The following is an 18,236-nucleotide window of genomic DNA, read 5'->3' on the forward strand; positions in this document are numbered from 1 at the left end:
ATAAATTCACTTCTTTCTTTGCCTTACAACACTTCAAATTCTTCTCTTTCAAATATTTACCCAATTCCTTTTTGAAAATTACTATTGAATATGCTTCGATTACCCTTTTGGGCAGTGCATCCCAGATTGTAACAACTAATGTTTCAGGTTTTTTTTAACAATTGCCTTAAATCTCTATCTATTGGTTACCAACCCTCCTGCCAGGGAAATTGTTTCCTCTTTATCTACTCTTTCAAGACCCTTCATAACTTTGAATTTCTCTATTAATTTTTTCAGTAACTGTTCCCATTCCAGAACAACTCCAGCTTCTCTAGCTGCTACAAGTAAATAGCTGTGTGTAGTTTTAAACTATTGATGGCATGAGAATAAAGATGAAAGGTTACTTTGTGTTGCGCCTTTTGTATGCACACACATCCAGCTTAGATCACATTTCATGTCCCTTCCATGCTGCAAAATTGAGTCATAGCAAATGGTGGTTCTCAGTGATGTTGGTAACAGGGCTAATTATGGAGTACTGATGGAAGAAATTACGTCCTGCCCTCATGCATAAAACATTGAGATAAACTACAAGCCAGGGGAAATGAATATTTAGTGTCACTGCTGTTAAACATGTTGAACGTATCTAGCAAGTACGAACTTGTGTTCGATTTTAAGTGGATTTCAAAACTATCCGCACCAACTCCAACACAGCACATGATGTTCTTGGAACAACTGGTTACCTTTTATACTGCGAGTTACATTATTCCCTAAAAACATGGATGTGTCTCATCGCTTACAGTGGCTTCGGCACAGGCCTTGGAGGAGCAGACCCAACCGACGACACTTCAACAGTAAGAATATCAGGAGCAATTATGGGAGTTTCTTTGGGGATGATTAGTGGAACAGCTGTATATATTTACTGTTTTCAATTCAAGCTTTAAAGATACTACAAAAGTTACTCAATGGCAGTTTGATTGTTCCTTTCTTCAGCAAGCTGAAAATTGGACCCATAACACTTATGTACCTTTTAAATTGACTTTGCATATTCTAATATGAATTTAATACAGTGGGAAGTGTCTGTCACTGTTGGTATAAAATTTTCTTTAGCGACCTAATGGGGCAAATCCCATTTGAGTAGATACTGGAAATGCCTTATACATATAAGGAAAAGGAAGAAAAGCCTTTTCTTTCATTGGTTCATGGGATGTGGGCCTTGCTGGTTAGGCCTGCACTTATTTCCTGTTCCTAATTTAAAAGGTGTTGCCATTGGTACTGAACCACACATAAGCCAGGCTAGGTAGTTTGGATAGCAGATTTTCTTTCTTAAAGGATGTAGTTAACCAGATGGGTTTTTTCAACAATTAACAGTGGTTATGTGGTTGCCATTAGATTGGCTTTTTATTGAATTTAAGTTTGAATTGGGATTTGAATTCATGTCTCAGGAACATTTGTTTGGGGTGCTGGATTACTAGGCAAGTGATCGTACCACTATGCAACTACATCCTCCTCCTGAATTATTTTGTTCCCATTATATTCTCAGGACAACTTGTAATGTTTCACAAGCAGTGAAGTTTTATCTTTCAACCGTGTTGTCACTGTTATAATACAGGCAAATATAGGGCTGTGTTTCCTTTGCAGGTCAAGCTGGTGAGGTTCAGGAAGTTTTCAGTAATATGGAGAGTGGAACATAAAAGAGCCATGTGTGGGGACTGAAAAACAAAGTACTGTCAGAATAAGTGGTCATTTTGGGCAAAATGTGCGTACTTGTTTGGTGATGAGGGTTGAGTGGTTATATGATGGTGCTGGAAATATTAGTGCAGAGGGGTCTCTAATGATTACAAAAGAAAATTACAGGCTACTGTGCAAATGCCTAGAAATGTATGAAAATATCAGGACAAATCAGTGTAGCTTGCTTTAGATAAGTTGACTTTTGATGGGCCAGTCTAAATTGAGGAGTTATTGGAAACTGGAGACGTTGTTTATCTAAACTTCAGTAAGACTGTGCTGTTTGAGAAGATTGTGCAAGCAGTAAAAACTAAGAATTTAAGCATTTCAATAAGTGGGTTGACATAAATAGGTCTTTGCCATTTTTGTAAGGAACTGGAAAGGCTTCTATCAGACGACTACTGAAAGTAAACCTTGAGTTAGCGTTGAGACCCGAGGAGAGTGGACAGTCTGTCACAGGGCCCATAAAACTAATATGGGCCACTCCCCCACATCTCCTGTCAAATCAGATTCGTTTGCCAGAGTCAGACTGCAGTCATTCTCTTTGGTTGAGGGAACCTTCCTAACATACCAGGCCACAGTTACCTCAAGAGACAACCAAATAGCATCCAAGAATCGTACTCAAACCACAAATCACTTGAAGCTTCATATGGAGTTGTGAAGGAGCAATAGTTCCCTTTAACCAATTGAGCTCACTCACCCTGGCTGGCTCCATCTTCTGCAGTTTTATTTCTGATGTTCTGTTTGTCCATTTTTTCTTCAGCGGGAACAGTGTGGGTCTTTGGAAGGAGAGCTTCCAAATCATAAATCTCCACGAAGGTGACCCAGGTCAATGTGGCTTTTCTGTAGTCCTTTTGATCGTATTCTTCTGGGATATATTCAGCCACAGCAATCTCATTTCTGTGTGTAATTCAAATATCTTGTCAGACTAGTTTATCAATGATGAGTTTAATTCCCACTCTAAGGCTTGAGTATATGATCTAGGTTGGATTTTTATGCAGTGCTGTGTTGCTTTTAAGATAAGATGTTAAATTAAGGCCTCATCTATGTTTTTTCATATAAATACATGAGAGGAATGATTCGGAGGTGCTTGTGTTGGACTGGGGTGTACAAAATTAAAAATCACACAACACCAGGTTATAATCCCAGTGGAGTATCTTATACTCCACAACCACCTGACAAAGGAGCAGCGCACCGAAAGCTAGTGCTTCCAAATAAACCTGTTGGACTATAACTATGATATTTTAACATGAGAGGAACCTTTTTTTAATGTCCTAGCCAAGATTTAAACCTCAACCCATGCCATCAAAAATTACTTATTCATCTCATTTTTTGATGGGGCACTCCTGTCTGTTTGGTTTGCCGAGCTCACTGGCTGTGGAACAGGATATTCTGAGGATTGCAGGTGTTTCCATACAACTATAAGTAAAGTGAAATTGATCTTGTTTATGTTGCAGGTGCGAGTGAATTGGCAGCCTGCCTTTAAATACCACAGGAGGGAGAAACAACATTGCTGGAGGTATATAGTGGCTGCCGATTTATTCTCACCTATTTTGAGCAATTACTAAATCCAGAGAAAGTATATTCCTGTTAGGATGAAAGGAAAGGCCGGTGGGTAAAGGGAATGCTGGATGACTAAAAAAATTGAGGGTTTGGTTAAGAAAAAGAAAGAAGCATCTGTCAGGTACAGACAGGATAGATCGAATGAATCCTCAGAAGAGTATAAAGGCAGTACGAGTATATGTAAGAGGGAAATCAGGATGGCTAAAAGGTGTCATGAAATAGCTTTGGCAAATAGGGTTAAGTAGAATCCAAAAGAATTCTACAAATGCATTTAAGACAAAAGGGTAACTAGGGAGAGAATAGGGCCCGTCAAAGATCAGCAAGGCGGCCTTTGTGTGGAGCCGCAGAAAATGGGGGAGATACTAAACAAGTATTTTGCATCAGTATTAACTGTGGAAAAGGACATGGAAGATATAGAATGTAGGGAAATAGAAGGTGACATCTTGCAAAATGTCCATATTGCAAAGGAGGAAGTGCTGGATGTCTTGAAATGCATAAAAATGGACAAATCCCCAGGACCTGTTCAGGTGTACCCTAGCGCTCTGTGGGAAGCTAGAGAAGTGATTGCTGGGCCTCTTGCTGAGATATTTGTATCATTGATAGTCACAGGTGAGGTGCCTGAGGACTGGAGGTTGGCTAACATGGTGCCACTATTTAAGAAAGGTAGTAAGGAAAAGCCAGGAACTATCGACCAGTGAGCCTAACGTTGGTGGTGGTCAAGTTGTTGGAGGGAATCCTGAGGGACAGGATGTACATGTGTTTGGAAAGGGAAGGACTGATTTGGGATAGTCAACATGGCTTTGTGCGTGGGAAATCATGTCTCACTAACTTGATTGAGGTTTTGAAGAAGTAACAGAGAGAATTGATGAGGGCAGAGCGGTAGATATGATCTATATGGACTTCAGTAAGGCGTTCGACAAGGATCCCCATGGGAGACTGATTAGCAAGGTTAGATCTCATGGAATACCAGGAGAACTACCCATTTGGATACAGAACTGGCTCAAAGGTAGAAGACAGAGTGTGGTGGTAGAGGATTGTTTTTCAGACTGGAGGCCTGTGACCAGTGGAGTGCCACAAGGATCAGTGCTGGATCTACTACTTTTCATAATTTATATAAATGATTTGGATGTGAGCATAAAAGTTACAGTTAGTAAGTTTGCAGGTGACACCAAAATTGGACAGCGAAGAGGATTACCTCAGATTACAACAGGATCTTGGTCAGATGGGCCAATGGGCTGAGAAGTGGAAGATGGAGTTTAATTTAGATAAATGTGAGGTGCTGCATTTTGGGAAAGCAAATCTTAGCAGAACTTATAAACTTAATGGTAAGATCCTAGGGAGTGTTGCTGAACAAAGAGACATCGGAGTGCAGGTTCATAGCTCCTTGACAGTGGAGTCACAGGTAACTAGGATACTGAAGATGGCATTTTGTATGCTTTCCTTTATTGGTCAGAGTATTGGGAGATCATGTCGTGGCTGTACAGGACGTTGGTTAGGCCGCTTTTCGAATATTGTGCGCAATTCTGGTCTCCTTCCTATCAGAAGGATGTTGTGAGACTTGAAAGAGTTCAGAAAAGATTTACAAAAATTGGAGGATTTGAGCTTTAGGGAGAGGTTGAATAGGCTGGAGCTGGTTTCCTTGGAGGGTTGGATGCTGAGGGGTGACCTTATAGATGCTCATACAATTATGAGGGGCATGGATAGGATAAATAGACAAAGTCTCTTTCCTGGGGTGGGGGAGTCCAGAACTAGAGGACATAGGTTTAGGGTGAGCGAGGAAAGGTATAAAAGGGACCTAAGGGGCAACCTTTTCATGCAGAGAATGGTACATGTATTGAATGGGCTTCAAAGTTTGTGAGAAGATTTGTAGCTCGAGTGCTCGTTGCTGTGGTTCTGTTCGCCGAGCTGGAAGTTTTTGTTGCAAAAGTTTCGTCCCCTGTCTAGGTGACATCCTCAGTGCTTGGGAGCCTCCTATGAAGTGCTTCTGTGGTGTTCCCTCCGGCATTTATAGTGGCCTGTCCCTGCCGCTTCCGGTTGTCAGTTTCAGCTGTCCGCTGTAGTGGCCAGTATATTGGGTCCAGGTCGATGTGTTTGTTGATGGAGTTTGTGGATGAGTGCCATGCTTCTAGGAATCCCCTGGCTGTTCTTTGTTTGGCTTGCCCTATAATGGTAGTGTTGTCCCAGTCGAATTCATGTTGCTTGTCGTCTGCGTGTGTGGCTACTAAGGATAGCTGGTCATGTCGTTTCGTGCCTAGTTGATGTTCATGGATGCGGATCGTTAGCTGTCTTCCTGTTTGTCCTATATAGTGTTTTGTGCAGTCCTTGCATGGGATTCTGGCTGGTACAATTGTAACATTTAAAAGGCATCTGGATGGGTATATGAATAGGAAGGGTTTGGAGGAATATGGGCTGGGTGCTGGTAGTTGGGACTAGATTGGATTGGGATATCTGGTCGGCATGGACAGGTTGGACCGAAGGGTCTGTTTCCGCGCTGTACATCTCTATGACTCCATGACTCTCAGATCAAGAAGGTTTTTACTTCTTCAGCTAAACTGCAGCTGAAGTTTTGATGCAGTGTGTTCAGGCATAATGAATTCAAATATTCAGCATTCACAGATCGGTAGCAAGTGTAATTATCACCATCTGGAATGTCTTTACGCCTGAACGGAAGCAGAAAGTAATGCAAAAGGAGGAAAATGTATCAACAAATGACTTTCAGTCTTTATGACTGCTGTACCATGCAGGGATGTTAACCACTCACTGTTGGATATAGATTACATTACAGTGTGGAAACAGGCCCTTCGGCCCAACAAGTCCACACCGCCCCGCCGAAGCGCAACCCAACCATACCGCTACATTTATCCCTTACCTAACACTACGGGCAATTTAGCATGGCCAATTCACCTGACCTGCACATCTTTGGACTGTGGGAGGAAACCGGAGCACCCGGAGGAAACCCACACAGACACGGGGAGAACGTGCAAACTCCACACAGTCAGTCGCCTGAGGCAGGAATTGAACCCGAGTCTCTGGCGCTGTGAGGCAGCAGTGCTAACCACTGTGCCACCGTGCCGCCCACTACACAATCATGAACAATGGTAATTATTAATTGTTCTCTTGACCAGCCTCCATCTTGTGCTATAAGTTGTAAGTCATCCAAAATGCTACCACTGATCACCCAAGTCCCATTAAATCCCATTCATTGTTGTGCTTCCAGAGCCATATTAGCCTCGTGTCAAATAATAATTCACTTCTAAAATTTTCATCCTGGTTTTCAAATTCTTCTAGGACATCATCCTTTCAAATATCTAAAAACTCAAGCCCCACAACCCTCCAAGAATGAAGTACTCCTCCAAATTTGACTACTTACACATCTTTAGTTTGCATAGATCTGCAAATGACGACTGTGCCTTCAGTCATGTAGGCTCTAACCTCTGGAATTCCCTTCATAATTAAACTTTAGTTCCTTACTGCAGTCTCCAATTGTTTAATTGTTCTGTGTTTGATTGATTAGTCTGGTTCACTGATCCTTCTAAATTTGCTTGATTACTTAAGCTTGTGGATGACACTGGAGACTTAAAGGGCCACTCTAGAAGTGAAAGTTTAATTTATTTCATCTGAGTTCCTAGGAGCATGGTAAGTCCATTAAATAATATATGGCAGTGTTGTAACAATTGATTTCTAAGTATCAATTTGGCATATTAACCAATGAACTAATTCATGAACAATTAGGTTAAAATAAATTCAATGAAACAGCCATAATCTTGTCAGTCCAATGAGATTCTGCAAAATACCTTTAGATTTGCTTTAAACGTGCCGAACCAAGTCAAGTGCAAGGGTGACAGAGAAAGGGATGGAAATGTTTCTTCTTGAGTGTGAGATTTATTTACTGTGACAAAATATAAAGCACCAAGTCACTTTGAGGAATTCAAGGCAGAATGGGATTTATCTCCACAGACTATGCATGCGGGTCAATGAGCAAGACAAGCCAATCAAACCTGGAACAACTAGGCCATTAAAAACTCCTTCGGCCATTAAGATTTTCCTCAAACCGCATCACTTTAAGTAAGCTTTTGCTCCCCTAATATCTCCTCATGTGGCTTGTTATTAAGCTTTGATTTAGTAATGCACCTTGGGATGTTTTATGATCTTAAAGCTGCTATATAAGTTATTCATTTTTTTTTTGCTTTAATTATTGACCTTACTGAATGAAAAGGAGGGTCAATACTCATGAAAATTAGGTGTTGTATGTTTATACAATGGCATTGGTTAATGCTTCATGTTACTGAATAAAACAGTAGTTTCTTACTCTGATGTGAGGTTTGGCTGTTTGAAAATAAAATGTTAAATTTTCTTCTTTTGGTGGTATTTAATGGATGTGAAAGGGGTGTTGTTCAACAGCTAAGGAGTAGCCAACAGTTCAATGCCAGTTCTTTTCAGGAAGGCCCACCAAATTATGTACTAATCAGGTAGTTACCTAGGGAGTGGTGGGCCCTTCCCATAATCTAGAACTCTGAGGGCAGTAGTGTAACCAACTGGGAGCTACTGACCATTCAGAGACTGGCAGCTCTTCATTTCTTGTGTGTTGGTGACTGCTACTGCTGTTAATACACTGATCCAAGGTCTAGGGTCAGCAATAGACCCAGCCACACTAGGCGAATGATAGTGTGAAGCATTGCCGTACAAATGTCAAAGAAAGGGTAAAGAGTATTGGCAGCAAGGACGAGTGAATGCCTCTCAGTGGCTATGGCCCTTTCTCAATGATGAGTCTCTTGAACAAGCCTTAGGGATGTTTTACCAATGGGATTTGCTTTTTACCCCTCCACCTTCCCACCATTTAATGTCCTCTTTTGGCAGAGCAGGTAGACTATTCTAGGGCCTTACTCCCAAATCGTAATCAAAGAAGTGTGGGAACATATGAAGGTAGTGATGTTGAACACAAATGGGCCATTCATTGAGGTTGCTCCTCCATTAAATAAGACCATGACCAATCACCCACCTCAATGCCTCTTTTCCAGACAATCTCCAAATCCCTTTATGTCACTGGGTTTTAGTAATTTTTCAATCTCTACTTGAAACATATTCAAAGACTAAACTTCTACAGCCCTCTTGGGGTGGGGGTAGAGAGTTCTCAAGATTCACAACCATCTGAGTCAAACAACTTCTCCTCATTCACTCCTAAATGGCTCCCATCTCACTTTGAAATTTGTGTCCTCTGGCTCTAGACTCCCCAATCAGGTGAAACATCTTACCTTCATATACCCCGTTACTGCTTTAAGTTTTTTTTAGGACTCACTGAGATCAACTTTCATTCTTCCAAACTCTAGATAACACAGGTCCTGTTTGCCAATCTCTTGTCATAGGATAGTCCTGCCATCCCAGGAACAAGTCTAATGATCCTTCATTGCACTCAGTCTATAGCAATAATGTTCTTCTATAGGCAAGAGGATCAAAACTGCACACAGTACTCTAAGTGCAGTTTAACCAAGCATCTATATGATTGAAGTATGACTTTACTACTCCTGTATTCAAATCCCATGGTGATAAAGGCTAACATACCATTCAACTTCCTAATTGCTGTCTGCACCTTGCTGAGTTATTAGCAAGGACATCTAGGTTCCTTTGCCCTGACACACTTTCTAACCTATTATCATTTAAGAAACACTCTGCACATCATTCCTTCCTACAGAGTTGGATAAATTCACATTTTCCCATGTTACGCTTCAACTGCCATATCCTCGCCCACTCACTAAGCCTGTCCAAATCTTCTTGAAGCTACTTTGCATCTTCCTCCCAGCACATATTGCCATCTAGCTTTGTGTTGTTTGTGAACTTCAAGTAATTGCATTGAGTTCCCACATCCAAATTATTGGCATGAATGTGCATCTATATCCTATTTAATACTTCGGAGAATTTTCTCTACCACTAATAGAACACTAAAAGATCTGTAGTTCCCTGTTTTCTGACTCCTCTCTTAAATAGTTGGGTGATAATTTGCTACTGCCCAGTCTTCAAGAACTTTTCCTGAAATTCGGGAATGTTAAATGATGATCATCAATGTATTCAAAATATTCATAGCTATCACTTCAAAACACTGAGATACAGGATCTAAGAGCCTGGAACTTATTAGCCATCCACCCCATTAACTTCTCCAACACAACCTTCTTAGTACTATTCATTCCCTTCGATTTTTCATTCCCCTTAGTCCTTTGGCTCTAGTTCTGGGATATTTCTCATTTCTTCTTCAGTGAAGGCAGAGGCAAAGTAATCATTTAGTTTCTATGTTAGTTCTTTATCCTTCATTACAAATTATCCTGACAGCATTTAATGGACTCACATTTGACTTAGATAAATGCTTCCTTTTTATGTGCCTATAGAAACTTTTACAGTTCATTTATATGTTTTTGCACATTTATATTCATTTCTATTCTTTCTTTCTTTATCAGCTTCTTAGTCTTCCTTTGTAATTCTAAAATCCTTCCAATCCTTAACACCATTTTGGCAACTTTATAGACTATTTCTTTAACATCTATTACCACCCTTAACTTCCTATATTAGTCAGTAATGTATATTCCTATAAACTATGTAATGACGCATTGCCTGTGTATCATCATACCTTTTCAGGTATTTTCCCAAACTAACTTAATCAATTTGCTATCATATCTTTATAATTTCCTTTGTTCAAATTTAACATGTTACCTTCAAATTTAATTGACTCACTTTCAAATATGATGTGACATTTTATGCAATAGTGTGTCTACCCACACCATCCTGCCTTATAAAATGTCCCTCCCCATTTACTAAACCCACCATGGGAGGGCATTATATTCTGATCTTTGTACATTTACAGCATGCAGTAACTAGGGACAAAACAAAAGTGGTCTGAGATTCTGCAGAAAAGACAAGATTCTCAATACACTTTTTTGAGTTACCCAAATGGTGGACCAGAATTCATATCCACATAAATATTGTGGAGGCTGAAAATCTGAAACAAACACTGAGAATGCTGGGGAAAGTCTGGCAGCATCCGAATTGCAGCATGCATTTAATTATCTGTGCATTATATTGTGATGGACACAGATCTTTCTGCAATAAATCATAGAATCCCTACATTGTGGAAACAGGCCCTTCAACCCACAACAAGCAACCCACCCAGACCCATTCCCCTACTTTGCCCCTGACTAATGCACCTAACCTACACATTTGTGAATACCATGGACATTTTTTAACATGGCCAATTCACCTAAGCTGCACATCTTCGGACGGTGGGAGGAAACCTGAGCGCCCGGAGGGGACTCACGCAAACATGGGGAGAATGTGCAAACTCCACACAGACAGTCGCCCAAGACTGGAATCGAAACTGGTGATGTGAGGCAGCAGTGCTAAGCACTGAGCCACCATGCTGCCACACAGTGGATGTCATGATCAAAATGGAAGGACCTATTGCTCACTCTGTACTCTCTACTATATACAAATAAAGGCGTAGTTATTAGTTACAGAGCTGTCAGCCTCAATGCTATAACTGGCACCACTTTCCATTTTTATGATAGCTACAATTGTACCTGCTTCATAAAACTACACTGAAAAATTCATATAATTACATTGTAAAATTTCAAAGCTGTAGGTGATATTGTCTTTTTTGTTTTTTCCAGATGTAGGCATTGTTGGCAATGCTGCATTCATTGTCCACTATTACTTGTGCTGCCAGTGTTGGTGGGAATGCTCCTTAATATGCTAATGGTGTCCTACAATGGTTTCAGCTGGGAAGCTCCTTGATATTGACCCGCACTGCTAAAACAGCAGTAATAAATGTCCACGTTAAGGTGATTTGAAACTTGGAGCTGTGGGTGTTTCTAAATGACTGTTGCTCTTGGCCATTAAGTGGTGGAGGTCATCAGAGATGGAACTTGTGGAAGTAGGTTAGTTCTATCACTCAAGTGGATTCATTAGGTCATGTATATTATCTGCACCAAGAGTGCACTGACGATTGAGAGAATAAATGTTGAGCTTAGTGACTGTAGTTTTCTGATTAAATAAGCTACTCTACACAATGGATATTGTCGAGCTTCTTGAATTTTGATAATGCAGCAACCACCTAAACAGAGGTTAAATTTATTATCGCCCTCCTGCCTCAAGTCTTATCGATGATAAATATGCTTTCAGAGATGAGATGGTAAACCGCATGAGAAAAAATATCCAGTTCTGTTTAGATACACAATATTCCCAGAGGTCCATAGAAATATTTCTTTTGGCATGTTATCAACATATTATGAGTCAAAATTTAAAATGCTTTAAGCCACTTGTTATTATATAAACAATCACTAGGGGCAAAATCATCATCTTGTGCTACATGTAACAAGAAACTAATTTCTTAGACACAAGACTATAATTTCACAGCATATACAAAAGAATCTGCCCCACATCCCCCATTTTAGTGTGCGTCCTTGTAAAATAATAAGGGCTTAGTAAATACAGAGGAAGCTAGGAAACACAACAAATCACTCAGCATCTAAAGTGAGAACAAATAATTAATGTTTCCGGATTGTCCTTTTCTTCAGAACTGAAGTCCTAAGTTCTTTGACATTTATAGAGAAACTAATTTCCTGGAGATGTGGATTTTTATTGATCACTTAAATGTACAAATTGGAGTGATGTAAATCAAACTTAGAGTCTTCAAGATGTACAGCACAGAAACAGATCCTTTGGTCTAACTCCTCCATGCCGACCAGATATTCTAAATAAATCTAGGCTCATTTGCCAGCATTTGGCCCATCTCACTAACCCCTTCCTATTCATATACCTATGCAGATGCCTTTTAAATGTTGCAATTGTACTAGCCTCCACCACTTCCTCTGGCAGCTCAGTCCATACACGCTTCACCCTCTATGTGAAAAGGTTGCCCCTTAGGTCCCTTTTAAATCTTTCCCCTCTCACCTGAAACCTGAGCCATTCAGTTCCTCATCCCAGGGAAAAGCCCTTGTCCATTTATCCTATCCGTGCCCCTCATGATTTTATAAACCTCTATAAGGTCATCCTCAGCCTCCAACACGCCAGGGAAAATAGTCCCAGTCTATTCAGTTTCGCCCTATTGCGGAAACCTTCTAACCCTGGCAACTTTCTTGTATATCTTTTATGAACCCTTTTTCATGTTTCAATTCCAACATCCTTCCTACAGTAGTGAGATCAGAATTGCATTCAGTATTGTAATAGTGGCCCAACCTGTACAGCCGCAACATGACCTCACAACTCCTATACTTGATGCACTGACCAATACTTAATGCCTTCTCACTATCCTATCTACCTTGTGACTCCACTTTCAAGGGACTATGAGCCTATACTCCAAGGTCTCCTTGTTCAGAAACAATCCCTAGGACCTTACCATTAAGTATATAAATCCTGCCCTGATTTGCTTTTCCAAAATGCAACACCTTACATTTATCTAAATTAAACTCCATCTGTCACTCCTCAGCCCATTGCCCCATCTGGTCCAGGTCCTGTTGTAATCTGAGGTAACGCTTTTCGCTGTCCACTACACCTCCAATTTTGGTGTCATCTGTAAACTTACTAATGGTACCACTTATGCTCCCATCCAAATCATTTATATAAATGATGAAAAGTAGAGGACCCAGCACCGATCCTTGTGGCACTCCACTGGTCACAGGTCTCCAATCTGAAAAACAACCCTCCACCACCACTTATCTTTGAGTCAGTTCTGTATCCAAATGGCTAGTTCTCCCTGTATTCCATGAGATCTAACCTTGCTAATCAGTCTTCCATGGAGAACCTTGTTGAACGCCTTACTCAAGTCCATATAGATCACATCTACTGCTCTGCCCTCATCAATCCTCTTTGTTACTTCTTCAAAAAACTCAATCAAGTTTGTGAGGCATGATTTCCCACGCACAAAGCCATGTTGACTATCCCTAATCAGTCCTTGCCTTTCTAAATACATGTACATCCTGTCCCTCAAGATTCTCTCCAACAACTTGCCCACCACTGATGTCAGACTTGCTCACTGCCTTTTTGTGAAATTGAGCTCCTTTAAATGTATTATGGTTTCAGTACATAGCTCCAATGTGTGTATCTGAATGAGCTAAGAAAGAGCACTGCACAGGGGCTGGTTATCAATTCACTTAAACACAGTGATGACTTTGTTTAACAGTTCATAAAAAAATTAATAGAATATCTCAGTTCTAGATCAATGATTTGCATCAACTCAATTGAATTGAATCTCCAAATGAAGGCTGTGTTAACAGGGTTTTTTGTTATACTGTTAATCTTTATACATTCAATTAAATAACATACATAGCTGACAGTTCCTTTTAAACAGCTCTTTTTAGAGATCTCTCCTGATTCAGAAGCAAGTTATTGTTCATGGCTGGAACGTCACCCATTTAGGTTGGCTACTTTGCTAAGCTTCCATCAGTTTCTATAGCCACCTGGAGCTACATATTCATGAAGCTACTCAGTGAATAATACTGCACATCAAACAGGAAACGAAAGCATAAACCTTTGGCTTTGCATCAGTTAATTTCAAAGGCCAGGATTTGCAAGCTCTCACCTGCTCTCTTTCTCTCTGGATCAGCTGTTGTAGCATGCAGAATATAATCAAATGTGTTTCTTGCATGTTCAATGATGTGCGTAATAACATAAAATAAGAATCATGACTGATGAAATGTGTCTCTGTATCAAGACAGTTAATCAGCTTGCAGTTCATCTGAACTCCATGAAAGATTCATATTTCATTTTCTTATTTCAGCAATATGTCTGAATATCCAAATAATTTCTGTGGAGCAGGAGCTGAGATTTCATCTTAACCTCAGAGTACAATGGGATCTTGATCAGATGGGTCAATGGGCAGAGGAATGGCAGATGGAGTTTAATTTAGATAAATGTGAGGTGCTGCATTTTGGAAAGGCAAATCAGGCAGGACTTATACACTTAATGGAAAGGTACTGGGGAGTGTTGCTGAACAAAGAGACTGTGGAGTGCAAGTTCATAGCACCTTGAAAGTGGAGTTGCAGGTAGATAGGATAGTGAAGAAGGTTTTTGGCATGCTTTCCTTTATTGGTCAGAGTACTGAGTACAGGAGTTGGGAGGTCATGTTGCGGCTGTACAGGTCAATGGTTAGGCCACTTTTGGAATATTGTGCACAATTCTGGTCTCTTTCCTATCAGAAGGATGTTGTGAAACTTGAAAGGGTTCAGAAAAGATTTACAAGGAGATGTTACCAGGGTTGGAGGGTTTGAGCTAAAGGGAGAGATTGAATAGGCTGGGGCTGTTTTTCCTGGAGCGTCAGAGGCTGAGGGTAACTTCATAAAGGTTTATAAAATCATGAGGGGCATGACAAGCTCTTTTCCCTGGGGTGGGGGAGTGCAGAACTACAGGGTGAGGGGGAAAAATTTAAAAGGGACCTAAGGGCAACTTTTTCATGCAGAGGGTGGTGCTTGTATGGAATAAGCTGCCAGAGGAAGTGATGGAGGCTGGTACAATTACATTTAAAAGATGGGCATATGAAAAGGTAGGATTTAGAGGGTTATGGGCTAAGTCCTGGCAAGTGGGACTAGATTAGGTTAGAATATCTGGTCGGCATGGATGAGTTGGACTGAAGGATCTCTTTCCGTGCTGTACATTTCTATGACTTAAAAAATTCTGGACATCCCTCTATAATTTCCTCTCCAAGTTACCCTTTTCCTGGAGATTTGGCTGGAATCTTTCTTGCCTCTTTGAGGATTTCCCCAACAACTATCTTTGGAATTACTCACTATTCCTGTGTAGTTTCCTTTCCAACATTAAGCCTAGAAATTTGATTGGGCTTTGGTCATTTTAGGCCTGACCTCACACGTGAAAAAGCACCAACTGTCATTATTAGACTGGATACCTGTATAGACTGCCTGAGCATGTGTCAGACCATTGTAAATGCTAGTTACAATATTTAAGTAAATGTTGCACACTTGCTGTAGAACTCTCACATGAAATTGTTGTGTTGCAATACTTCACTTGCAATATGAGTAGTGTTCCAAACTGTTCCACTGAAAGGATCATAGAAACATAGAAAATACAAGTAGGAATAGGCCATTCAGCCCTGCAAGCCTGTTTCACCATACCATATGATCATGACTGATCATCCAACTCAGTACCCTGTTTCCACTTTCACTCCAAACACTTTGATCAGTTTAGTGCTGAGCACTACATCCAATTTCTTCTTGAAAACATTCAATGCTTTAACCCCAACCAGTTCTGTGGCAGAGAATTCCACGTAGAAGAAATCTCTCCCCATCTGTCTTAAATGGCCTAACCTGTATCCTCAGACTGTGACCTGTGGTTCTGCACTCCCTGGCCATCAGAAACTTCCTTTCTGCAATTGTACATTGTATTGTCTTGTTAGCTTTTTTATATGTTTCTGTGAGATCCCCCCCCTCATTTTTCTAAACTCTGGGGAACGATAGTCCTAACCAATTCAATTTCTCTCATGTCTCTAAATAGCTATATAACAGGCCCATGTTGGTCTGAGTGCTGGAAGGTAGTCTCCTCAGTGGTCGACATTATAAAACAGAAACTCCTCACAGGCTGCTCAGCACACCTAGCATTTCCTGCTAAAAGTGCATCAAATTGATTATGTTGCCTAGTGTCTCGAAGTCTTTGTGTGAGTTCATAGCAGCAAAACTAATACATCTTTCCATCCTTGAGTGAGCTAGCTGCTTTGTAGTGTTTTATTTCCTTGCACACTTGTACTATTGAATTCAAAATGCAAATGCCCTTCCTCTAACCTATACTCTGACTACCTGTAGAGCAATTCTCTGAGCTGAGGTTATTCTGGCTGGATCAAAAGTCACTGTACTTTCAGATATACCTGCTGTCTCCTTTGACACTTACATGAGGATTTGATATTTTCAGCGCCTGAAATGACAGAGAGGGGAAAAAAAGTCTTTTTAGTGTGACAGAGGAACAGAGATTTGTCATGCAAAGTGTGTCAGTTAAGACATAAGCAAGCTAAGAAGAAGAGAATAAGGTTGGAAGAACCCTATATGACTTACCTCCAACATTGCCACTTACCTCAGTTAAGAATTTCCCCTGCTTGGGATAACTAGTATATTTTCTTCCGTGGGGTAGTGGGTTTGAGATGGGCTCAGCTTCCTGTTGCACAAATTTCTCTTGCAAGGAGGAATTGTCTTTGAGACAGTTTTGTGAGGTATATTGTGATTCACAATATAATGGAGGTGCCTAGGGTGAGTAAGCTGGGTATTGTGTGCAAGGAGTGAATTGTTGGGGAAGCGATGGTTGCAATAATGATGAGAGTACAAAGTGCAGACTGTGAGCAAGAGTAGAAAGAGAAATAGGTAACTAAATGATAATGCATGGCCTTACAAGATAATGTATGGCTTAAAAAGGTGAACGCTGGGAATTTGTTTCCATTAGGTGGGGAGACTAGGACCCGTGGGAAGAGCCTTAGAATTAGAGGGGGTCAATGTAGAACGAAAATGAGGAGACATTTCTTCAGCCAGAGTGTGGTGGCCTGAGGAATTCATTGCCATGGAGTGCAGTGAAGACTGGGACGTTATCAAAGCAGAGATTGATCATTTCTTGATCTTGCAAGGAATTAAGGGATACGGGGTAAGTGGAGTTGAAATGCTCACCAGCCATGATTAAATGGTGGAGTGGACTCGATGGGCCGAATGGCCGTACTTCCACTCTTATGTCTTATGGTCTTAAAACATGATGCAGTGACTTTAGGTAAAGAGGAGCTGGGAAAGTTGCTGCATTGTAAATACTGGGACTGCAGGCAGTCCAGGTGTGAGGACGGAGTCACCTTTTGGAGATTTTTAACTTGGCAAATGAAGTGAGGTAACTGAACTTCTGCAGCATTCCAGCCAGCTCTTCTCTACCCTGCCCTCCTCAGCAATCTCCTCTGACTCTGGGAAAGGTGTTGCCTTGTTGGCTTTCTCTCCTCCTCCTGTCCAAGGTTTGGGCCAAGGTATGACAAGTGGCATCTGAGAACTTTTGGGCCAATTAGAGTCGGAGAATGGAAACAGACCCTTCGGTCCAACCCACCCATGCCAACCAGATATCCCAATCCAATCTGGTCCCACCTGCCAGCGCCCGGCCCATATCCCTCCAAACCCTTCCTATTCATATACCCATCCAAATGCCTCTTAAATGTTGCAATTGTACCAACCTCCACCACATCCTCTGGCAGCTCATTCCATACACGTACCACACTCTGCGTGAAAACGTTGCCCCTTAGGTCTCTTTTATATCTTTCCCCTCTCACCCTAAACCTATGCCCTCTAGTTCTGGACTCCCCCACCCCAGAGAAAATACTTTGTCTATTTATCCTATTCATGCCTCTCATAATTTTGTAAACCTCTATAAGGTCTCCCCTTAGCCTCTGACGCTCCAGGGAAAACAGCCCCAGCCTGTTCAGCCTCTCCCTGTAGCTCAGATCCTCCAACCCTGGCAACATCCTTGTAAATCTTTTCTGAACCCTTTCATGTTTCACAACATCTTTCCGATAGGAAGGAGACCAGAATTGCATGCAATATTCCAACAGTGGCCTAACCAATGACCTGTACAGCCGCAACATGACCTCCCAACTCCTGTACTCAATACTCTGACCAATAAAGGAAAGCATTGCAAACGCTTTCGTCAGTAGCCTATATATCTGCTACTCCAATTTCAAAGAGCTACGAATCTGCACTCCAAGGTCTCTGTTCAGCAACACTCCCTAGGACTTTACCATTAAATGTATAAATCCTGCTAAGATTTGCTTTCCCAAAATGCAGCACCTCGCATTTATCTGAACTAAACTCCATCTGCCAGTGCTCAGCCCATTGGCCCATCTGGTCCAGATCCTGTTGTAATCTGAGGTAACCGTGTTCTCTGTCCTCTACACCTCCAATTTTGGTGTCATCTGCAAACTTACCAACTGTACCTCTTATGCTCGCATCCAAATCATTTATGTAAATGAC

General features: G+C 41.1%; 1 protein-coding gene across 1 annotated transcript in view; it reads left to right on the forward strand.

Moving 5' to 3' along the window:
- The first annotated feature begins 810 nt into the window (after positions 1 to 810).
- ripor2 (RHO family interacting cell polarization regulator 2) overlaps positions 811 to 18,236 on the forward strand; it is a 256,355-nt gene continuing 238,929 nt past the window's right edge. Inside the window, exon 1 of the mRNA XM_043719080.2 lies at positions 811 to 830. The gene's annotated coding sequence lies outside the window, so the exon portion shown is untranslated. The remainder of the gene's footprint in view (positions 831 to 18,236) is intronic.

Source organism: Chiloscyllium plagiosum, unplaced genomic scaffold (genome assembly GCF_037043375.1).
Source record: "Chiloscyllium plagiosum isolate Xiang-an unplaced genomic scaffold, Cpla_swu_hap1 HiC_scaffold_34, whole genome shotgun sequence".
Lineage (NCBI taxonomy): Eukaryota > Metazoa > Chordata > Chondrichthyes > Orectolobiformes > Hemiscylliidae > Chiloscyllium > Chiloscyllium plagiosum.